Source organism: Pseudoliparis swirei, chromosome 7 (assembly GCF_029220125.1).
Source record: "Pseudoliparis swirei isolate HS2019 ecotype Mariana Trench chromosome 7, NWPU_hadal_v1, whole genome shotgun sequence".
Classification (NCBI taxonomy): Eukaryota; Metazoa; Chordata; class Actinopteri; order Perciformes; family Liparidae; genus Pseudoliparis; species Pseudoliparis swirei.
In genome coordinates, this window is record NC_079394.1 from 21,571,659 (window position 1) to 21,596,740 (window position 25,082).

Genomic DNA, 25,082 nt, shown 5'->3' on the forward strand with positions numbered 1-25,082 from the left:
AAACCAGCAGGACGATGACGAGCGGAGCTGCTCAACGCTGATTGGCTGACGCAACTATGACTCACGCGTTTTTGCTGCCGGAGTTGGGAAATTTCAACTCGCGCGTCGACGAGCTGCGTCTATTCGCTCTGTTCGCCCCGCGGCAAACGCTCTGTTCGTGCTGCTTCAAACATGTCTGACCGGAAATTTCGACGCGTCCGGTGTGAACACACCATGAGAACCACTTGTTGCCGAAGAGGCCGCCAAACCCTATCGAGAGCGCAGAGTCTGTAAATAGCTGGATTTCTTCCAGTTTTGGGACGTGGTCGTCGTAAAAGAAGGAGATGCCATTCCATGAGAGGAACTGGTGCCATAATTTTAGCTCCGTTTGGCATGCATTGTCGAGTGTGACTTGTGCATGGTGATTTTCAGTGGTGAAATTGACGACCGAAAGGAAGTGGGACTGTAGCAGCTCTATTGCCGCTACCCGTGGGTTTCCCCCAAAAGCTCCAAGGATCAGCCAGGCACACAGAGGTTTCGTTGGATGACATTTATTGGTATCACACACACCACACAGCAGACCGCAACACTACGCCTCTGCTCACTTGCCTCCCTACCTCCAGCTCTGCTGCCCTTTTATATCAGCAGCCGAGGCCAGCTGCCACATATCCCCACCACTTGATTTAGACCAGGGCTCCATCCGGCCTAACCTACTCCCCCCCCCCCCCCCCCCATGAGAGCTTGGGCAGAGGCGAGGGCTCTGGGGAACCGGGCTCGGGAGGAGGGGGCTCTGGGGGACCGGGCACGGGAGGAGGGAGCTCTGGGGGACCGTCCTTGGGATGTGGGGGCTCTGTGGGACCGGGCTCAGGGCGAGGGGGCTCTGGGGTCGACCGAGGCAGGGGGACGGGGAGCTGGGACTGACCGGGATGGAGACGGGGCAGGGGTAACAGGCCCCGGGGATCAGGGGTCGGCGTCGGGTCATGGGGAACCAGGGTCGGCCTTCCGCCGATGGGTCCCGGGGAACAGGGGTCGTCGGCAGCGCTACCGGGTCCTGGGGCTCGGAGGACGGCCGCTCCGACGGCTCCTGGACTTCGGCAGCTCCGACGGATCCTGGACCTCGGAGGTCGGCAGCTCCGATGGCTCTGAGGTCGGCAGCTCCGACGGGTCCTGGGGCTCGGAGGTCGGCAGCTCCGACGGGTACTGGGAAACGGGGTTCAGCCGCAGCACCGGCAGATCCAGGAGGGCCTTGAGGAACAGGCGGTTCTCCTCCGCCTGTGCCCGCCGCATCTCCTCTATCCGGGCCAGCATCCGCCCCAAGCTGTCCAACAGCTCCTCTTCCGGATCTGGCTGCATCCCTTCCAGGCGCTTTATTCCAGGGGGCCCCACGTTGGGCTCCAGTGTAGCAGCTCTATTGCCGCTACCCGTGGGTTTCCCCCAAACGCTCCAAGGATCAGCCAGGCACACAGAGGTTTCGTTGGATGACATATTTATTGGTATTACACACAGCACACAGCAGACCGCAACACTGCGCCTCTGCTCATTTGCCTCCCTACCTCCAGCTCTGCTGCCCTTTTATATCAGCAGCATCGGCTGCTGACTGATTGCCAGTCAGCCAGCAGCCGAGGCCAGATTGGGGACAACTGCCACAGGGACAAGAAGGAACGACTTTGGGGAATGATGCAAATGGCGTAGTTAAGGTGGTCTAACAGTGAGAGGAGTTGGCGCTTGGTGCATTTGGGGGTCAGGAGGAAATTGGAATTGAGAAGAGAAATGCGGTTGATTTTTTTTGAGAGGGTAGACTGAGTCCAGGGTGATGCCGAGGAATTCCAGGGACGTGCTGGGACCTTTTTCTGCAGAGGGGGACGCAGAGTACCTGGAACAAGGAGGTCAGGGCGTGGAGCCAGAGGGGAGGAAGGTGGTGTAACGGTGAGGAATTCATCCGAGAGGTCGATGAAGTACGGGAGTTTATGGGGGTTAGCTAAGATCCAACAGAGTGCCTCGGATAGGCAGTCTATCCGTGGGAGGTGAGGCTTTGGTTACGGGAGTTGAGGCTGAACTGTTGACAGGAAGTATGAGGAGGCTGGGTGGGATGAAAGTGCGCTGCTGCTTACAGTTTAGGGAAGGGGCGGATGCAAACTTGGCAGTATAGTTCTGGGTCGAGAGTTCCCAGTATGTGCCCTGGTTGACCTGCTGCATTCGGCAGGTGGCCTCGGAAGCGAAAAGGATGTAGTATGTATACAATCCGTTATTGCCCAACTGCCCAAGTTGAAGATTAATCTCATACCATTGTCCAGCCTGGGCCTGCGGTCGGGGAAGGCGGAGCAGAATACGTTGCGGAGCAGACTATGTCACTGTATAGGGAGAAAGCAAAAGCAAAATCAGTCGTCGTGAGTTTCTTTGATAGAGGGGAGAGGCTGGCTGAAGACGGTAAGCAGTTCTCTAGGGGTGTGGGGAATGTTTGCAGATGGATGGATGAGGTACACACAATTACTGGCAAGAATCTGCTGCCTTATTGTGTTGGCTGTTCGGGCGGATGGGTGTGCTGGAGGTAACGCTGTGGCTAGGGCAGGCCTGGTGGGTTGAGGTACGTGATGGAGCTGTGAAAGAATGCTGGCTGACCTGTGGAAGGAATGGTTGCATGCAGGGTATTATGATTAGCGTTACATACATTTGGGTGATGGGAGAAGGGGTAGGGAGGGGGAAGAACAGGAAGGGGAGGAAGGTAGGAAGAGGTGCTTAGATGGAGGGAAGCATGTGCATGGGGTAATAGTGAAGGCTGTTCGAGGGAGCCTGCCGAGTGGGTGGCCTCTGGGTTGAGGGCATTTGGGTGTGGGGGGCGGGCACGATGCAACCTGGCCCGTAGCTACCGCTGTGGTGTGTGTCATGACGTCATCGGCGTTGCTGTTGACGCAATGCCAGGAACCCGGAAGTGCAGTTACACTGGTAGTCCATCAGGCGTTGATAGAGTCTGGCTGTCTGGTCCAACTTGTTGAATGGGATGTTGCGCTTGACAAGTGCGTCTTTGAGCTTACGTACTGTCCACTCAGGGGTGTATGGCCCTCGGCAGAGCCGCCGGGCGTGAGAAGTGTCCGAGCGGCTGGATCTTGACCAGTTGGAAGAGCCGATGTCCTTGAGCCGGAGATGGATCTCCGCCCGGGTTGTTGCACGGTGAGGACCGATAGTCGGTGCTGTCCGGGAATCGTGTCGGAGTCGCAAAGTTTGTTTGTTGCTGTCGCCGGAGCGAAGGATGCCGGAGACGGTGTGGTCTCCAGGACTTCGGGCGTGATCTGCCTGCCTGCGAACAGGTCGTTATCGGATGCAGTGAGGAGAGTTCCAAAGTACTTAGTGCCCTGAAATGAGCTACATTCGGGGCATGGTCATTGTTCCCGAACCAAGTTCTGTAAAACTCATTGATGTTCCTGGTTAGTTTGGTTATGCGCCAGTTAATAGGAATAACTTTAACATAACATTTAACGATGTTTCGATTGTGTTGTTTCATCGGTCCTTCCAGTGACATTGCAGTTGGATATCAATTCCTGTTCGAGGAAACTGATGGATAACTTTGTGAGCCATCAAGTTTAGCCTTCAAATCTTAATAATAACAAATTATGTGTACAGGAGTACAGTAGGGGCTGAGGACGCAACCCTGGGGGATCCTGTGTTCAGGGTGAGGGATTTGGAGGTGTGTCTGCCACCCTGACCACCTGTGGCCTGGCGGTCAGGAAGTCCAGGATCCAAGCACACAGGGGTGTTCAGTCCCAGCTCAATCAGCTTGCCGCCAGTCTGGAGGGACTATGGTGTTGAAAGCTGAACTATAATCAATGAACAGCAGTCTCACATAGCCCCTCTGGCTGTCCAGATGAGAGAGTGTGTGCAGTACCTGGGAGACAGCATCATCCGTGGATCTGTTTGGGCGATAAGCAAACTGCAGCGGGTCCATGGAGGAAGGAGGAAGGCGCAGATGTAGTCCTTTATCAGCCTCTCAGCATTTCATGACCACCGAGGTGAGGCCACGGTCGGTAGTCGTTCATACATGCTGGAGAAGCATTCTTGGGCACAGGGACAATAGTGGATCTCTTGAAGCAGGCGGGACCACGGACTCAGCCAGGAGAGGTTGAATATTGTGGTGAACACTGGAGCTAGCTGGTTAGCACAGGTCTTCAGTACTCGCCCAGATATGCCATCTGGACCTGCAGCTTTCCTGGTGTTCACCTCAACAGAGCCCTCCTCACACTGTGCTCGGGTCACAGAGAGTGTGTGTTCATCCCCAGCGGTAGAACTCACCTCGGCTACGCTTACGAGAGTGTTGTTGTTAGCCGAGCTAAGCGCTGTTGTTGCTAGCCTCAAACCGTGCATAAAATGAGTTCAGGTCGTCCGCTAGGATGCGCCGGCACTCACCATTCTTGGGTCTGCTCCGGTAGTTTGTGATAGTCCGTAGCCCCTGCCATAGGCGCCTGGTGTCGCTGCTCCATCTGTGATTCCACTCTGTCTCGGTACCTCCTCTTGGCTTTCTTCACCGCCCTCCTCAGTCCATAGACCGCTGCCTTGTACTCGTCCATGTTGCTGGGTACAAGACCGGAGTTATAGGCAGCAATACAGGCGTTCACAGCTTCACGGATGGATCTATCAACCCACGGCTTTTGGTTAGAAAGTCCTAACTTTTACCGTGGGGACGATGGTGTCCGTTAAGCGTTGCTATGAGGCTCATTGCTACTTCATAAACTCGCTGACGTCACTGGAACTGGATTGGATCATGTCCCAGTCGGCGATACTCAAAGCGTCCTGTAGCTCAGCCTCTGATTGGTCAGACCACGCACGTTCCTCGTCACTACCGCTTCCCAGCGATCCTTTGTTTATACTCCGGAAGCAGAAAAATGGCGGCATGGTCTGATTTCCCTAACGGAGGGAGAGACAGCCTTGTAGCCCTCTTGAATGGCGTATAGCAGTGGTCCAACGTTCTTTCCTCTGGTAGCACACGTAATGTGCTGGTGAAAGTTCGGCATGACTTTTTTAGGTTTGCCTTGTTAAAGTCCCCAGCCACCACCACAGCCGTCGGGATACTTGTTCTGATGCCGACATAACACATCATGTAGGTCCGATAGTGCTACGCCGGTGTCCGCTTGTGGTGGAATGTAGCGGCTGTGGTGATGACCGAGCTGAACTCCGGGAAGGTAGAATGGACGGCATGAGATCGTCAGATGTTCCAGGTTCGGCGAGCAGGAGCGAAAGAGTCTTAATGTTCTTGGGGTCGCACCACATGTTGTTAGTCATGAAGCACACCCTCCACCCTTAGATTTACCAGACTCTTCCGTTCTGTCTGCACGGAAAACAGAGAAGGACTCGGTTGGGCATATGGCTCGATCCGGCACCAGCGGGTCAGCCAAGTTTCCGTCAGACAAAAGATGTTACAATCCTCATGTCCCGTTGGAATCTGATCCTTGCCCTAAAATCATCCATCTTATTTTCCAGAGACTGGGCGTTAGCAAGAAGGATGCTGGGCAAAGGTGGACGGTGGGCTTGAACTCTCCGTCTGTTCGAATTCCGCTCCGTTTCCTCGATGTTTCGTCGTCCCCCCGTAGTAGCGGCTCCACTGTTGTTGTTGCGGTTCGCTCGTACAATCTCCGCCGGCCACGCTGGATCGATGGAAAAAGTGGACAAAAACCCTTGTTTTGCGCAAAAGTTTATGTCCAAAAGTGTGCTGCGGTCGTATGTTGTTAGTGCCGATGTGTTTGTGGCAAAGAAAATATTAAAAATAAACACAAAAACTAAAAGAGCGCACAATCTCCGCGGAGCTGCCGCTGAGAAGAGAAATGCGGTTGATTTTTTTTGAGAGGGTAGACTGAGTCCAGGGTGATGCCGAGGAATTCCAGGGACGTGCTGGGACCTTTTTCTGCAGAGGGGGACGCAGAGTACCTGGAACAAGGAGGTCAGGGCGTGGAGCCAGAGGGGAGGAAGGTGGTGTAACGGTGAGGAATTCATCCGAGAGGTCGATGAAGTACGGGAGTTTATGGGGGTTAGCTAAGATCCAACAGAGTGCCTCGGATAGGCAGTCTATCCGGTGGGAGGTGGGGCTTTGGTTACGGGAGTTGAGGCTGAACTGTTGACAGGAAGTATGAGGAGGCTGGGTGGGATGGTGCGCTGCTAAGCTTACAGTTTAGGGAAGGGCGGGATGCGAAAACTTGGCAGTATAGTTCTGGGTCGAGAGTTCCCCAGTATGTGCCCTGGTTGACCTGCTGCATTCGGCAGGTGGCCTCGGAAGCGAAAAGGATGTAGTATGTATACAATCCGTTATTGCCCAACTGCCCAAGTTGAAGATTAATCTCATACCATTGTCCAGCTCGGGCCTGCGGTCGGGGAAGGCGGAGCAGAATACGTTGCGGAGCAGACTATGTCACTGTATAGGGAGAAAGCAAAAGCAAAATCAGTCGTCGTGAGTTTCTTTGATAGAGGGGAGAGGCTGGCTGAAGACGGTAAGCAGTTCTCTAGGGGTGTGGGGAATGTTTGCAGATGGATGGATGAGGTACACACAATTACTGGCAAGAATCTGCTGCCTTATTGTGTTGGCTGTTCGGGCGGATGGGTGTGCTGGAGGTAACGCTGTGGCTAGGGCAGGCCTGGTGGGTTGAGGTACGTGATGGAGCTGTGAAAGAATGCTGGCTGACCTGTGGAAGGAATGGTTGCATGCAGGGTATTATGATTAGCGTTACATACATTTGGGTGATGGGAGAAGGGGTAGGGAGGGGGAAGAACAGGAAGGGGAGGAAGGTAGGAAGAGGTGCTTAGATGGAGGGAAGCATGTGCATGGGGTAATAGTGAAGGCTGTTCGAGGGAGCCTGCCGAGTGGGTGGCCTCTGGGTTGAGGGCATTTGGGTGTGGGGGGCGGGCACGATGCAACCTGGCCCGTAGCTACCGCTGTGGTGTGTGTCATGACGTCATCGGCGTTGCTGTTGACGCAATGCCAGGAACCCGGAAGTGCAGTTACACTGGTAGTCCATCAGGCGTTGATAGAGTCTGGCTGTCTGGTCCAACTTGTTGAATGGGATGTTGCGCTTGACAAGTGCGTCTTTGAGCTTACGTACTGTCCACTCAGGGGTGTATGGCCCTCGGCAGAGCGTCGGCGTGGAGAAGTGTCCGAGCGGCTGGATCTTGACCAGTTGGAAGAGCGCCGATGTCCCTTGAGCGCCGGAGATGGGATCTCCGCCCGGGGTTGTTGCACGGTGAGGGACCGATAGTCGGTGCTGTCCGGGAATCGGTGTCGGGAGTCGCAAAGTTTGTTTGTTGCTGTCGCCGGGAGCGAAGGATGCCGGGAGACGGTGTGGTCTCCAGGACTTCGGGCGTGATCTGCTCGTCTGCGAACAGGTCGTTATCGGATGCAGTGAGGGAGAGTTCCAAAGTACTTAGTGCCCTGGAAATGAGCTACATTCGGGGCATGGTCATTGTTCCCGAACTAAGTTCTGTAAAACTCCATTGATGTTCCCTGGTTAGTTTGGTTATGCCGCCAGTTAATAGGAATAACTTTAACATAACATTTAACGATGTTTCGATTGTGTTGTTTCATCGGTCCTTCCAGTGACATTGCAGTTGGATATCAATTCCTGTTCGAGGAAACTGATGGATAACTTTGTGAGCCATCAAGTTTAGCCTTCAAATCTTAATAATAACAAATTATAAGAATTCACATGCAGACACATGGGGCTGCATACTTGACATTCCTACCTGTGCAGAGAGTTGTATAACAACCGAGCAGGCTCACAGGATCGCTGTAATCATTCATAGAAGCACATCTAATCCAAAGCAGATAAGTACAGAGGCTATGTTTTCACATTGTACACTAACTTACTTGGTGCGTTAATGTGGTCTACTCAAAGATGCTGCAAAGATAAACAGCACATCTTGGTAAAGAGAAAAGCCTAGGAATGCAATATTCGTCCCTAATTCGGCAATCAAATGACCACCGGGCTCCTTTTTGTGTCTTGCTCATTAGCAATTTTCAGCATCCATCAAAGAGGGCACTGCTTCTGGATGGACCTTGTTTCTGTTGCATTTTGACTGGGTATTTTGTGTGGGCCTGATGTGGCATAATTATCTTATTACCATCCTAATGATGAGTGCCACCTCCTCCAGCCTGTAACCACCTTGTCTGGTCTTGGCTAATCCAGATGGATGCCTTACTTTTGGTTTCAATACACTGTTCAAATAAAGAATACCAATATACATCTAGAGACTTGTATCTGCAGTATATTTCTCAGACATCCTGGTGCTTGCCACATTCTCACAGAAAAACTAATACTGCTACACACTTCATTCTCACTGCATAATACATCATTTTTTAATTGGTTTATGTGGCAGCTGTGGGGGTGGAGTTGCCAATGTGGCCTCAGCTGCTGGCTGGTTGGTAATCAGTCAGCAGCTGACGCTGCTCATATAAAAGAGCAGCAGAGTTGGAGTTTGGAAAAGAGTGAGCAGAGGCGCCGTCGTGCGGTCTGCTGTGCTGGAGAGTGAATTCAATAAAGTATGTTGTCGAACAGAACCTCGTTGGTGGTGGCAAATCCTTGGTGCTTTAGGGGGAAACCCACGGGTGACGGCCATTCAACCGTTACACTGGAGCCCAACATGGGGCCCCCTGGGAAAAAGCAGGCGGAAGGAGAAGAGCCAGACCAACTATGCAGCAGTTTGGAGCAGATGCTGGCCCAGATCCAGGAGATGCGGCGGGACCAGGCCGAGGCGAACCGCCAGCTCCTGGAGGGCCTTCACGACCTGGCTGCGAGGCAGACGTGCGCCCTCGAGCAGCTGTGGCTGGGCCCTGCTCCCCATGACCCGTCGGCGCTGCCGACCAATGTCCCCCGCAACTCGTCGACGGAAGGCCGCCCCCTGTTCCCCGCGACCTGTCGGCGGAAGGCCGACCCGTGTTCCACGTGATCCGCCGGCGCTGCCGACTCCTGATCCCCGGGTACTGTCAGCGCAGCCAGTTACCCCTGCCCCGTCTCCATCTCGGCCGGTCCCATTTCCGTTCCGGCGGGCTTCAGCTCCCCGTGCCGGCCGACCCCAGAGCCCCTTTCCCGTCTCCATCCCGGCCGGTCCCAGTTCCCCATCCCGGCGGGCTTCAGCTCCCCGTCCCGGCCGGCCCCAGAGCCCCCTCGTCCTGAGCCCGGTCCCCCAGAGCCCCCTCCTTCGCCCAAACTATCATGGGGGGAGGGGGAGTAGGTTAGGCCGGATGGAGTGTTAGGAGTGGGACAAATAAATGCGAATTTTTCTGGGATTGGAAGTTCAGCAGGGGGATCCGTGGACCAGGCGGGGAAGTACCGAACCCGTAATGTTAGTACTAAAACAGATCTAAGGTGACCCCAGTTCCATTAGACTACAACGACAGGAAAGCCACCAGGCATCCATCTGGCCTGGACTCTGCTGTCACTCCGGGTTCGGACCGGGTTTTGGGTCGGGGTGGTTCCGTGGTAACCGTCGTCCATGTCAATGGGGGGGTCTCTTTGGGAATGTCCTGTTGTGTTGTAGTCACCGGGGTTGGAGAAGGTGGGTCGTGGGTGGGGGATGGGTCCTGTTCCATGGGTGTCGTGGTAGAGGGCTGGTCGTCCGGGTCTATGGGTGTTGTGGTGGAGGGTTGGTCGTCAGGGTTCCCCTGGGGGTCATTCTCCGTGTTGGTGCTGGGGAGAGGGGACCCAGAAACTGCTGTCGCTCTGGAACCGGGGCGGGTCTTCAGTCGTGGTCGTTCAGTTGGTATGGCCATAAGTGCCAACAGCGGGGTCCCCTTGGGGACCTGGGTGATCCTCAGGCCCACGTCCCTAAGGTCGTTTGAACCCTAGCCATGACCTCTTCGCTGATCCTGTACTTGCTCAGGGCCCAGCCCACTGCCACCTGCCACGCTCGTTGGTCGATTCTTACTGGTCGAAGCAGGTTGGTTTTTACTCCCGCAATCATGTCCTCATAATGTTTTTCGAGAATTTGGAGGTTCGTCTGCATCCAGTTGGAGGCGTTGCCCCGTAGCATGGTTGCCGTGGAGGTTGTCGGAAGGGCTGGGGAGGCCACTTGTGCCAGGAAGTTCCGAATGCCCCTAAAGGATGGGGGGACCTCGTTGGTCCTGGTCCCCCTCCTCATCTGCATTAGGTGGTGGTGCCCCCTCAGAAGGTTGAATATCAACCTAGTCCAGGTCTGGAACTCGGTCCTTGGTGTCTGCATGTCCACTTTCTGGTGTCTGTTCTGCGAATATAAATCTAAGTCTCATTCATATGTTACGTTTGTTCAAAGGTATCCCTTCGTCCTTGGTTAAGGCCTCCGCTCAGTCCTAAGTGCTAATTGACAGTCCCTTAGTTTTGGTATAGTCTTCACGTTTTGGTCCCTTTTTTTAAAGAGGATTAAAGCTATGCAGTTTCTTAAAATGTGATTCATGGTTCGAGTAAGGGTTCAGATTAGGGCTGAGGTTAGGTTCTGGTTAGGTTCCAGAATCTGGGTTAAGGTTAGGTTTTAGGGGTAAGGTAAAAGTCTATGGTTAGGGTTAGTTTTCGGGGGTAGATTTAGGGTTAGGGTATGTGTTTTGGGTCTCCATGCCGAGGCCCTCTACAGTGCTTTCGCACTGACAGCTTCAGCGTATGATAGGAGACCCCGACAAATGCACGGGCCGACGCATGTCACTTAGTCTGCCCCTTCCGGTAGACCTTTGACCCAGGGGTTGGATTCTCAAATTGGTTGAGTGTCAGGACTTAAGAGTTAGGGCCACGATTGAATAATAACGAATTTAGAAAACGAGAGGCCATAGTCTCAAATGAGGCTGGTTCCCAGGTCCGAGGTTGTTGGAGTTAGTGATTAAGTTTTTAAGAATTAAAGCTATGTAGTTTCTCAAAATGTGATTCCTGGTTCGAGTAAGGGTTAAGATTAATGGAGTGACGGGTAGGTTTGGTTGTTGGGGTTTGCTTCAGGCTTCCGTGAGAGAACTCGACTTGTACATGTACTTTGATTATTTTTCTTCTTCCTGTTTTTGAATAAAATACTTGCTGCCTTGCAGTCTTAAAACTTTACACTCGGTGTGTGGACCTACTTTTTTGTGACGCCTATTTCTTCACCTGTCGACCCACCCGAGGAGACCGAAGGCGGACACCCGAGACCAGAGCCGTGCAGCCCCCGAGGTGAGTCTGAGCTACGTCCGCACGGCCACACCTACTGACCTCAGTTACCCAGGGCACATACTGATTCCTCACACACCTCCACTGACATTTTGTACTGAAGAGAGATATCGCTGCAACTGGTAAACCTCCGGCTCTCGGCCGAACCGTGGTTGGTTCCGGGACCGAGAGAGGGACTCGTAACAATCGAGTCCTCGTCGCGGAGTTTGTCTCCGAACCTTGTACCCTCGAGTGTGTTGGGGTGAGACCAGATAATTGAATACCCAGCGTGTCTCTCCGCGGAGATCGTTCTGACATCATCCGGGGTGTCGCGCGCAGAGCAGCTACCACTGTCGATGTGCACGCGCGTCGCTCATCAGGCCCGAACAGTCGCAAAATCATATAGAGGGAGTTTTTGATCTCCGCCTCCCTCCCCCTTAGCACGGTCTTCGCCCTCGCTCGAGCTCCTCTTTCCCCCTCGACGAGCCAGGCGAGGATACCGTGGCCGGGGTGACCGTCAGACGAGAGGCCGGGCATCGGGACCCGTTTCCTCTCCGGAGTGCAGGTTGTCAGCGCGCGGTGAAGCGCTGCGCCTGTGCGTCGCCGACGTGCTTTTACGACTTCTGTCCTTAGAGCACGCTTATTTCCCTCAATAAAGTTACCGGTGTGAGCCGACTCGCACCTCAAACCTCCCCCCCTCTCTCTCCTCTCCCTTCTCCTCCCCGCTCCTCTCCCGTCCTCACACACGAGAATAAGCGGCGTCGCTGTTCCTTCCGCCTCCAGTCGAGGCGATCGAATCGTTTACGTACATCTTAACAGGAGCCTCGGCCTAAATCGGGTGGTGGGGATATGTGGCAGCTGTCTCCAATTTGGCCCCGGCTGCTGGGTAGTCAGCCAGCTGCTCTGGCTCATTTGCAATCAGTCAGTAGCCGACGCTGCGCTCATAAAAGCTCTCAGTTCAGAGTGGAGGGGAGGAAGGGAGTGAGCAGAGGCGCAGTCTTGCGGTCTGCTGTGTGTTGTATGAAACAAAGTATTTCATCGAACGGAACCTCGTTGTTCGTGGCTGATCCTTGGTGCTTTTGGGGGAAAACCCACGAGTAACGGCCCGGAAGCTGTTACAGTTTCCAAAGAAGTTCATTTGAAACGATAAAAGGTTTTTTACCAAGCCACAAAAGCTGAGGGCCAATTTGGTTTTATTGCCTCGGCCATAGACCGTACATAAGACGTGGACATCGTGACGTCACTCTTTGGTTTGTCATTTTGAAGCCTCGAGTTCGGCGATATTGCCATCTTGGATTACAGACGCCATGTTTGATGCACCCGATATTAATTTACTTGGAATGCGGAGGAGTGATGTCCTATATGGCTCTGGTGTGAAATAGGGTATATTTTTCATAGACTTCTATACAACCAGACTTCATTGTGCAATCCCTGTCGCCCCCTGATGGTCATTTAAGAGAATGCAAATTTTAAGTTGGCTTCACTGAGCAGAACCAGAGGTTGCCACCTGTTCTTCACTCATGAGTTTACTGTTGTAGGTGAGCAAGGTGTGAACCCAAAAGCAGCACAAGGAGTTTAAAAATGAAAATGTTTCTTTAAATTTGCACTGAGCAGAACTAAAGTCTGGCAACTGGAGAGAAACAAAAACAATCAGACAACATCAAGGGTAAGACCACAGTTTAAATAGGAAGCGTCCTAATTGTTGATCGGTCCCAGCTGCTCCGGAAATCACTGCCCAGGAGAGGGAGGAGACAGCCACACCTTCTCGCTGAACACTAGACGGGGTAAAACACACATGAGACAGAAGGACAGGGAAAGAGAGGAAACACAGAGAAACTATGTGTCTTGATGACAACATGACAATGACATTGAAGTGACCAGTGAGAGTGTGTGGTTTACAGTTGGGGTTATGCTCAAGAGGTCAGCGCTGATGTGTCAGACACCATGTCAATAATAACCTCTCACACACACTCACCATGATGTAAAAGCCCTCTGATCTTAACTGTATGATCTATGCCCGGGCCTCAACCCAATTAACCTTCAAACAGAGTCAAAGGTGAAGCTGAAGGAAAGCTACAGAGAGACTAGATGGCAGAAGATAACAACCAAGACAAAGGTTAATCACACTGACAGTATTGATGGTTCTTCTCATTTCTTACATTCAGACATGCAGGGAATTATAGCTCAGTCTGCAATTGGAAGCAGTAGGCTCAGTTACACGTATCACCTATTGTATCTAAAGTATCTGGCTAAATCTCTTATTTGCTTAATCAAATCTGAAAAGAATTGAACTATAAAGCAAGGAATCTCCATCTGTCTACGAGTACTTTGTACATCTCGAACCGCTCATCCGATCTACTTCACACTTGGCGGGTGTATTGCCGGAGATTCCGCGGGGTGCCTTAAGTCGATTTGGTGCAATTTGGACCCGCGACACAATCAATAACAGTAAAATTCACTTCCCTTGTGTCACGGGGTGCGGTGTGGCAAAAGCTCAGGGGCAGAAGAAACAAGCAGGAGTCCAGGTAAAGGTGAAACAAAACTATTTACTAAGGAAAAGTCAAACAAGGAACTCAGGCTAGAAGGCAGAGTCACACAAGAGATTAACACAGGGAATTTAACAGGTTAAACTGACAGGACTAAACGCCAGGTCTCAATGACAACAATCTGGCCAGGGACAGGGGAAAGAATGGAGATATCTATCTATCTATATATAGATCTATTAGGGCTGTCAATAGATTTTTTTTAATTACAAAATAAAAATATTCTACATAATATACCAGGGTTTTTCCTGTATAGAGAAAATGTGGGCGCGCGCCTAAGCCGTTTTCCCGAACGCCTATGACAAATCCCGAGCGCCTAAGGGCACGATCACACCAGACGCGCCTCTCAAAAACGCCTTGTCAAAAACCTGCCGGGCAAAATAGCGCGGTGCACCTGTGGAACGGACCTGCGTGCGCAACCAACCGTTGATTTTGGGTTCAATATATTTTTTTAAAAAGAAAGGAAAGAGTACAGCGAACACCACCATCTATTCCATGAGTTGTGTTTCGATGGCGAGGCTTTCAGCTTCACTTCCTGAGCAGGAGTCAGTTTGAGTCGTGTTTAGATTTAGAATGATAAAGATCTTCGTAATTAAATACCGCTAATATAATATAATATGAGATTATCCTCTGGAAAACAGGAAGGAAAGCCCGCCTCCTGCTTGATCCGATTGGCCGAGTGTGACATTGATGAGCCTCACGCTTAAAATTGAGAATATTTTAACTTAACCACGCCTGAAAAACGCAAGAAACCCGCGCTGCGTGGCATTTAAAAGGCGCGTCTGAAAGTCGCGCCGTACCATAGGGAATCAATGGTTTTGCGGGCTACGCGTTTTTGAGAGGCGCGTCTGGTGTGATCGAGCCCTATGGCAAAAAAAAGTCAACAAATAAAAAAACTGTTCATCACGTGCATGTCCGCGAATATGTTCTCAATAGTATGTTTCAAGTAGGCTACAGCCGAACCCTCGTTCTGTTTTGATCAATTGTAATCGAGTTGATAAGCGTGTCTTCTTGTCTGATCAATACGCAACTATGAGGTGCGCGAATGGACAGTGACATAGACCGTAGAACAAATTTTGACCCAGGAAAAACCCTGTAATACATGTTGAGAAATAGAAAACAGAACATAACTATTGTAAGAGCCAAATGTTGTGTAGGTGCATGTATGTTTATGTATACACTGGGTGGCGCTGTTGCTGTTATTTTGTTTGCCTACATTAATCACCAGGTAATTGGCGACAGCAGGTGTTTTGACCCCGGAACGGGGAAATAGGTTTTGACCGCATCACGGTGAGCAGGGAAACTGTTTGTACCGGACTTCACGGAATTAAAACCCTATGAAAAACATTCAGAGTCTCGGAGGCAAGTTATCTGAAAAGAACAGCAAGCAGCAGAACCACAGAGCGCGTCAACCATCTAGCCGGAGGAACCAAAATGCCTCAGTAGCCCAAGTGAAGGACAGGGCTCCTTTAACAACTATTGACAGACTATTTACAATATGGCTTCACTATAATAACATCATGTCATGCTGGTGGTCCTCCGGGGCACGAGACCTCTTTGCTGGCCGGTGTTACGGTTCAACAGGAGACCCTGTTAACTGGCGACCTTCGTTTGAATGAGTCTGTTGTCGTTGTTACGGCAGATGTTAAGAATTCCAAGAAACACGGAGCTGTCCTCGCGAATGCCGCATTGTTTAATTCAATGGGAAACCTTCTCGTATAGTGTCTGGTCTGAACATACCTTTGTCGAGTCTTGAGAGAAAGAGACCACTTGAGTTGAAACGTCGCTTGCAGGAAGTTACCAAATTGCTCTTTTGAAATAAAATTGTTACAAATAACACAATCGATTTTGGAGGTTGTTTTCCGCAAACACGTGTCACGCAAAAGAACAATGTAGCACAGTTTAAAAATAAAACCAACGCATATCTTCGGGTGGAAAAATAAACGGCAGTCAGCGACACTACCGCTATATCGAGTGTGTCGTCGTACTTTTACAAACGAATAATAACCGTAGACCATCAAGGCAGACGGCAACCAGATCAACTTGTGACCATAATGCTGCCGACTACCATGGTGTCAGTTTCAGCTCCACACCCTCCTCACTCCCCGTCGTCAGTCTAACTCTCTTCACCTGTTCACACACCTGTTGTCACAGTTCAGCTCCTCACTCTGTGGTTCAGTCACTCCCACCTCGTTAGTCTGACTTCCTTCACCTGTTCACACACCTGTCTTTGATCACTAATCAAATCCCTATATAGTCTCCTGACACACACACACAGCCAGATTGTTCTTCCTTTTCTATGCCAGACTCTCCAGCACTTGTTTCTAGACGGATTTCCTGTTGCCGACCCTGCCTGTCCCTGGTTAACCCGCTGTCCGACTCCCCGTGAACCTACCAGCCCTTCGTCCTGTTGATACTCTGTCCTGTCGCTGACCCTGGTTAACCCGCTAGTCCAACTCCCCGAGAACCTACCAGCCCTTCATCCTGTTGATACTCTGCCTGCCGTTTCCAGAGTGTGGAATATAAGTTCGAAGGATCCCTGGAGTCGAGGGTGCATTTGGGTCTACACAAGAGTCGATATACCATGGAGCATGTTGACATGAACTACGGAGCACTTAACCATATTCTCAAACCAATAAGCGGCTGTTCCAACCAGCCAAGAACACACAGAAGGCAAACGGTTGAGTTCACTTGAGTTTGATATGGGAAATAAAGTCATTCAATTATATGCCCAATTAATTTATTTTGTATCACCCAGTGAAAAACAGTCGGCTATACATCAGATCAGGAAAAACTCTCCGCAAAAACCCTTTTAACAGGGAGAAAAAAACCGGAAGAAACCTTCTTAACAGGATCCCTCTCGGTTGAAACCTGTGAGAAAGCACAAAGGCGCCAGATAAGAACACTCAAGGGGAAATCAAGCCAATGTCTTTGTGTTCAAATTGCACAGTTTTAAGGGTGATCATTCAACCTGGTTAGCAAACTGGACACAAATAGTCTTCCTCCATTCTCGGCCGTGCTACGCATACCAAGTGGAACCATTGCCGACACAGGGTGCATTCAATCTGAAAGATTGAGAAATCAGTTTTGTTTCTAAATGCAGTACACATGTACATCACTTTTAGGCTTCCTACCCAATTATCTAGAGAGCGTATTCACTCACGTGACCACAACAACCTTTGGCGGCCATGTTGGGGTCCATGCACGGCATTGTTTTGCTTTTTTCTTTAGAAATGACCATCATATCCTGAAGGAGACACAATTTCAGTTCAAAACGGTGTGACTTGTGATTATGGTACTGTGCCTCACTGTTGGATGTGGGACTAATGATTCAGAATATGGGTTTATCAGCGAAACAAGACAGGCTATTACTTCAACTTGTCATGCATCTACTTCGGCTTCACTCGGCGTATGAGCGTTAGGACTGTTATGTGTTTCTGTTGATACATTGGGTTGTGGGCACGTTTCCATTGACACACTCGTCAATAATCTCTTTTTGCTTTTTCGCCGAGCGAAAATCAATGTCTTTCACTTGCGCAAAAGGAATTGTGGTTGGAAACTTGGGAGGAAGCCATGAACATGGCAACTCCGTCGGGCGATGTCTGCCTTTACTCTGATTCATTTCAAGGTAAAACAAAACACTGGCTACATGGGAACAGCACTCAGCACGGCCAGCCAAACAGTCACTGCTGGTCCTGAATGAGCGCTGGAAGCGGCTTCATCCAGACACTCGTCCTGGAGGCGGAGCTGTGCGACTACGGATCAGATATGAACCCAGACACGGGGCTCTTGATGATCCGACATTTGTGGTATTTCTACAACAAGTATAACGCAGAAATAGTTGTTAATGTCCCATGGTCGATAGCGGAAATGAAAACTGTTTTACAGGAATGTGACCGGGCTATGTGCTGGTAACTAGGGGTAACTAGCGAATTAACCACAAAGTGTTGAGCGAGTAAAATCAGGTAAAAAAGCGTTGCGAATATTCAATTCCAACCGCTGAAATCTTTCTTTGGTAATGCAGAAGGACATGAGGTTGCTGGGCTCTCGCATAATCAAACAGCGGGCACGATGGGTCAACTTCTTCTGACTGACATTTAATAAGTGGACCCCAAGATGGCGCGATTGAGATGCTGACGTCACGTGAATACGCTCTATAGATGGTTCTGAGGTGTCCCTCACCAGAGAGTCCTCTTCACCACATACAGAGCACAGGTCCTTCAGGTTGTTTATTAAAAGATATTCCAATTTAGTGGGTTTAGTCTCGGAACATGTTCAGTTGGGTTTAGATGTATGCTTACCAAACTCATGCACCAGCCTACTGGCTATTTCGGCTCGTAAATTGTTGACGCTAACGTTGTCCACGGCGAAGTCAATGTTGCCCTCAGTCAAGAGCAGCTCGGCTATCTTAAATAAATAAAAGGTTAGCTTTATGGGTTTCTTTTTGAACGTTTTTAAATGCCTAGTAGAGTACATCATCTTACTTTGCATACCAGCACTCCACAGGATGTCGAATCTTGCCGAGGGGGATGCGAGACAGTGGCTTATCCATCTTGATAAATTCAGTTTTTTCCCCGCATGAAAGCCCTGAAGCAAAAATAATTGTTACATCAGAAACCATAAGACATGAAACAAATATACATCCTTATACACTTACCTTGTAGCATCCCTTCAATGTTTCAATTGATTGGGAGTAGCGCCAAATGGATCAATGAACAAAACCCTTCCCTCCATGGCCTTTAACAGAAAGAATAGTTACGTGTGAGATTCTGAGCTTGATATTTAGTTTCAGAAATGGCATTGTTTAAATGCACTTACCACCAGAGTCCAATGGTGATTCTTGCAGACAGCTCCAAGAGTGTCCCACTCCATTACATCAAGCTGCAAAGTGACATTATAGTGTATAAGAGTGTACAACTGTAACTGACATCTTTTAAAAGTCTTTATTAGTCTTACCTGTCTCAACCTCCTTGATGTGCCATCCCAAATGGCTGTCATCTCAAAACTGTCAATGACTTTCACCTTACTTTTATTTCTTCTGGTCACCCATAGCAGGTAAGCATTTATCTAAAAATGTAAAAGAGATCAAATTAACATGCATTTTAAAGAAACAATCTTAACTAACTTACAAACACTTACTTCACTCTCCAATTCTCTGCCAGGTTCTGTAAATCTGTGGGAAATAGTTTGTATGGGCCCAGTTTCGACCAGATAATATGGCCCTTGGTCTGCCATATATCCTGGATAGCTGAAAATGTAGAAAATGTGTCATTTTAAAGAGTGTATAGCATCTTAATTATTAGTCAGATTACTGAAATGGGCTGCATCTTTACCATGGATGGGTTGAGTCCCTTCAGATGCGGCTGCTGGAGGGTTGGCAGCATGTTGATTGGGGCTGGAGAGGCTGGGTGGTGATCGTTGGGGCAGGGGGTCAGGTATAGGACCGCTGCGGACCTTAGTGAGTCTAGCTGGGATTCTTTCCTCTGGTTTGCTATAAGCTTTAAGCTGGTCGACATTAGCAACCGTCTTGCTTTTGTCCTTGGCCAAATGTACTACTTTTTCAGTGATTCCTGTGATGGTAAATGGCCCCAACATATGTCTCCATTCCCACCGCCCCCCCCCCCCCCTTCCTCTGCTCTTCTCGAATGTTCTTTTTTAAGAACAAGTCCCCAACATTAAAATTGTTCTCCCAACCACTTTCCAATTTCTGTTTACGGATCTTGGACTGACTGTTTTTCACATGTTCTCGAACTCTTGTGTAAGTCTGGTTGCTTAGCCCTTGAAATAGTTGCTCCCTCCTGGCAACATTCTCAACTTTGTCAGTTGTCACCTGAATAATTTTTTAAAATATAAAGTTAATAAAAATACAACCAAAGTAGTGTTGTATTCCAAACCAGTAATCCAAGTAATCTCAACCCCTTCACTCCAAAATAAAGAGAGCCACTTACCTCGTAGTCTTTTGGCACCTCTGAGGGATACCTGGCCTCTCTGCCAAACATTAAATAATATGGACTATGCTGTGTGGTTAATAGTTTTTTTTGTCCGCAGGCCAAACATTGTCGCCTGAAGAAACTCAACTCATTTTTTGGGGTTCGTTCTGGCCAGTTTGCCGAGAGACCTAAACGATTTCACATAACAGCAGATATTTCATGTCAACAATTTATTTTATTGATGGTGAATTTCAATTTCTGAGAATGCATCTTAGCTCTGAATGGTGCCATTAAGCGTCTCCACCAAACCATTAGTTTGTGGATGGTCTGGTGAACAGAAGCTTCTTTCGATTCCAAGAGCTTCAGAGTCTAGCATTCACCTTAAATTGCATTTAGCAGAGCACAAGTCGGCATTTAGAGTATTGCTTGAAAACGGGTAACGTTTGTCATTACTTTACCTGATTTTTAAATTCTGTGCCCTGGTCTGTAAGCAGTCTCTGAGGTGCACCAAATTTGTATACAAAATCAATAATACAATTGGGCACCAACTCTGCGATTCATTTTTCAGAGGGTAGGCTTCTGCCCACTTCGTGAAATAATCAACCATCACACAGATGTATTGATTTCCACCATCTGTTAGTCAGCTTCATGAGATCCATGCCGACCAGCTCAAATGGCTCTGTAACCTGAAAGAGTTGAATGATAATTAGACATCTGTATGAAGTAACTGATATGAAAGCACATTTAGCTGCATGGGACATTGATTTGGACAATACTCTCACCTCTATTGGGTTGTATTGGGCTTTTTCTTTGCGGATATCTGCTTCCATGCCTGGCCAATAGTAGCGGCTGATAACGGCTTGATGGATTTTTTTCGACTCCATAGTGTGACCCAATGTTACTGCAGTGCATCTCTATGAAAATCTCATTTGCTTCTGCTGCTGTGAGGACCACCTTCGCCAAATGTTCTTGGTCTATTTTGCTCCTCCTGCAAATGTAATGCAGCACTCCATCTGTTTGAAAAAAACCCTCAATGTTATCCTATTAATAACAACAAAATGACTTACTAATTGATAGTGTATTACTTACCCTTGATCATAAATGTAGAGGCTCTTCTCCTGATGGTAAACCTCTGCTGTTTGGTGAGGCCCTCAGGTAAGAGATTATGGTTTTTAAAATCCATAATTTCCTTCATGATATTTGCATCCATTTTTTTATTTTCTGCTTGCTTTCTATTTCTATTTTTTCCTCGCTACTTCCAATACTCATGCAACTTTTGTTCAACATTATATAGGCCCCCATAAATGATTGACTAATTGGGAAAAGGCCTTTGCCAATTTGTAACTACAAATTCAATGTGGAACAGATGGTCAACATTCATATTGTGGGTCACTGTGACCCAGTTATAAAAGGTATGTCTTTCAATCAGAGAATCAGTGGTTCAATCATCTCCTCCACTAGCCCTAGTCAGCGTGTAATGCTATGAAGATGACTATTTATTTCCCATATCAAACTCAAGTGGGGAACATTGTTTATCCAACACTGCCAGATTTATCATAGATGGTCAAAACAACCCTGCCGTTATTACAGTATTATTCGCGCCACCCTGCACATCAATATGCACAATAATGGAAGAGGGAGACTAGTATCTGAGCGGTACAACTGTGGTGGGAGTGGGACGTCACTTACAGCCGTGGTGACGATGTATACGGCCCTTTTTTTCTCCTCTGAGCCTCCGCTCAAACCGCGCACCTCTCTTCAAAATAAAAAAAAGGCTGTGATCTCACGCACACACCTCTTGGAATATGTTTGAGGGGAAATCCCAGCAGGATTTCGACCCCTATAGTTTTTAGAGTAATTGTTACAGCCGCAGTCTGGTTAGAACGGCGTCACTATAGACAATCACACACACACACGTCAGTCGGAATAACTGGTGATACGGTCACTCTGTTCATTCGCGGTTAATTATTTAAACACACATGCCAAGCGACGGCTATCTCCGAGCGGGGAGCCTAACTCATCGGCTTGTGTTTAAAGTTTTGTAATTAAACTCTTAATTATAAGTACTAGGAGAGTTTTTGTGCCTTTTTTCGTCTCTTCAGTCCCTGAGCCTTTATCGCACTGAGGGATCAGCTCAGCTCGGCTTTCTCTGTGTGCCAATAACGCATTTTTAGGGTTAAACTGGGTTTTAGACGGGAGACGAGCGTAGAAATGTACGCCCTCGCCAAGCGGGTTATTCCAACGAGCTAGGTAACTCTTCAACCTATTGCGCACTGATTTATTTACTTTATGCTAACTTCCTTTAAAACGCCCGCTCTTGAAGTACTTCTAGTTTTAAAGGATTTCCTCCTCTCCGGAACTACCAAAACTCTGAAAATCGATCGGTACCGCGTTAAATGGACGGTTCCTTTTCCAGGGAAAAGGACGTCCAGATTACGGGCTTCGATTGCCCCGATAAACAGGTGGAGTGCCTCGGTGATGAGGGCAGAGGGGAGATAATGGGTGTTCGCCGGCACGGGGGCAGAGCATACAGTTAGTCCGAGTGCTCCCCGGGAAATCACCGGTTACCTTCTCTGGCTCAGTAAATAAATCAATTCAGTTCGTTTTCACTGGTTTCATACAGTTTTTTCGTCTGGGAGGGTTCGTGTGTTTTAACCTGAGAGAGAAGAATCCGCTCCTTGTGCTTGAAGTTGAGAAAACCAGATTTCGATATCTAATCATTGGTTTCTAATTAATTAACCGCGTATTGATTAATTAAGTTATCAAACACAAGCCTATCTACCTCAAAGGTCCCTGTTCGGGTGCCATGTTAAAGGGTACCTGTAGTGCAAAACAACAACGTGCTACATCCATTCGGCGCATCAAATAAATCATATTTACCCCGCCGCTATTGTCAACAAGTCACGCATAGCCCGAGGATTTACATTTCTTTGTCAACATTCCGAGTCCGTGAACGCTTCAGGGCGCAGCCATTTTGCTAGTTATTTACTCATGTCAAAGCTAACTATGACGTTGAGTCGTTGAAAGGAATTCAGCCAATCCGGAGCCACTTCTACACGCGTTGCTTCTTGGGATAGATCGGTGGCCTCAAGAATTACACAATCTATATCAGGGGTGCTCAATACGTCGATCGCGGCGACCTGCCAGTCGATCGCGGCGTAGTTTGGTAGATCGCATGACATTAAAAAAAATTGGCCCGCCCCCCTGTCACTTTCTCTATAGCGCCACATTACAGCAGCAGCATGTCATTTCTGTCTCTACGTGTTGCGTTGACAGTCCTCTGCCCGCCGTCTCGGCGCGCGGAGCTCCGACACCGGTTTGCGCGCATCGGGACGGACGGAGCAAAGAAAAGTCACTAGCACCCCCGAACATGTCGGCCGAACATTGCATCAATGAAAGACATCTCCAGCGCTGGCTTATGCGCGTTGTAGCTATCAAGCTCACTCTTTTGTGTGAAGCAGATGAGGTCTAATGACACTATATCATCGGACATAAGTTCGTGCTCTTTACAACAAATGCACTCTATGTCTGTTTTTTGTGGCACATTTCCCACAACTGCACCAAACGTCCGCCGACTTGCGTGCACGGTCCGCACGGTGAAGCATCTGGACCGGCGGTCCGTCGGCATCAACTTCATCAGAATCATCGCTATCGCTGTCACAATTCACTAAATGGGGATAGTCTGCTTTTAAAGGTTCAAACAAGTATCCAGTTGCTGAATCAGACAATCTTTCATCGTCCATATTATCAATCTCTCAGCATTTGTTTGCGAGCGCTCGACGTTGTTTATATTGGTATCTGAACACATCCGCTGTGGCTGGCTGTCATCTCTCAACGATTTGACGTCACACCACCCGCGACATATTCAAGCTCCAGTGCAATGTCGCATGTCGGAGTTGAGGACTTTGAACAGCCTAAACTACGTATTGTTATTGAATACTGGACCGTCAGTGCATGAATAACCTTTAGAAACACATTATCAGAATCAGAATCAGAAACAGTTTTATTGCCAGGAATGTTTACACAAACGAGGAATTTTTTTTGGTGGAAGGTGCAACATTTGGACATGACAAACAAACAACAATCAACACGACAGAAAGACAACAAGTAATGTGAAAGTGTTTGGGTGTGTGCTTCAAGTGGTGTTTTAGTTAAAAGTGTATGTTACGCGTGGCGTGTGTTTAAGTTAAAGTGCATGCAAATAAAGTGGCGTGTGTGGAGGAGGCCTCAAGTTAAAGTGCATGTTAAAGTGACGTGTGTGGAGGAGGGAAGAAGAAGGAGGAGGGAGGAGGAGTGGGAGGAAGAGGGAGGAGGAGGAAGAGGAAGGAGCGGGAAGAAGGAGGAGAGAGGAAGGTGGAAGAAGAGGTGGTAGTCCTGGGGGTGACAGTCAGTCAGTCCGGGTTCCATTGATGAGCCCGACTGCCGACGGGAAAAAACTTTTGGTGTGGCGGGTGATCTTTGTCATGATAGACCTCAGCCTCCTCCCCGAGGGGAGGGACTCGAACAGGGAGTGTCCAGGGTGGGAGGGGTCAGCGACAATCTTTCTGGCCCGCTTCAGTGACCTGGAAGTGAACAGGACCTGGAGGGAAGGCAGATTGCAGCCAATAACCCTCTCGGCCGAGCGGATGATGCTCTGCAGCCTGCACTTGTCTTTGGCTGTGGCTGCAGGGTGCCAGACAGTGATGGAGGAGCAGATGATGGACTCAACGATGGCCGTGTAGAATTGTACCATCATCTTCCCTGGCAGGTTGAATTTCCTCAGCTGCCTCAGGAAGAACATCCTCTGCTGGGCCTTCTTGGTGATGGAGCCGATGTTCAGCTCCCACTTGAGGTCCTGGGTGATGATGGAGCCCAGGAAGCGGACGGACTCCACAGCGTCGACGGGGGAGTCACACAGGATAAGAGGGGCGGGTGGGGCTGCATTCCTCCTGAAATCCACAACCATCTCCACTGTCTTTAGAGCATTGAGCTCCAGGTTGTTCTGGCTGCACCAGGTCACCAGGTGGTCAGTCTCCCACCTGTAGGCGGTCTCGTCCCCACCAGAGATGAGCCCAATGAGGGTGGTGTCATCCGCGAACTTTAGGAGCTTGACGGACTGGTGACTGGAGGTGCAGCTGTTGGTGTACAGGGAGAACAGCAGAGGGGAAAGAACACAGCCTTGGGGGGAACCTGTGCTGGTGGTCCGGGAGCCTGAGACGTGTTTCCCCAGCCTCACGTGCTGCTTCCTGTCGGTCAGGAAGTCTGTGATCCACCTGCAGGTGGAGTCGGGCACGTGCAGCTGGGAGAGCTTGTCCTGCAGCAGGGACGGGATGATGGTATTGAAAGCAGAGCTGAAGTCCACAAACAGGATCCTGGCATAGGTTCCTGGGGAGTCCAGATGCTGGAGGATGTAGTGAAGGGCCATGTTGACTGTGTCGTCTACAGACCTGTTGGCTCTGTAGGCGAACTGCAGGGGGTCCAGGAGTGGGTCGGTGATGGTCTTGAGGTGTGACAGGACCAAGCGTTCAAAGGACTTCATG

At 49.5% G+C, this 25,082-nt stretch overlaps 1 long non-coding RNA gene across 1 annotated transcript; it reads right to left on the reverse strand.

Moving 5' to 3' along the window:
* Positions 1-17,352: 17,352 nt before the first annotated feature.
* LOC130196157 (uncharacterized) lies at positions 17,353-18,515 on the reverse strand. Its single transcript, XR_008832195.1, has 4 exons — positions 18,452-18,515; positions 18,291-18,370; positions 18,118-18,220; positions 17,353-18,040 (listed from the first exon to the last, which is right to left on the reverse strand). It is a non-coding gene; the product is annotated as an uncharacterized LOC130196157 (long non-coding RNA).
* Positions 18,516-25,082: the final 6,567 nt, after the last annotated feature.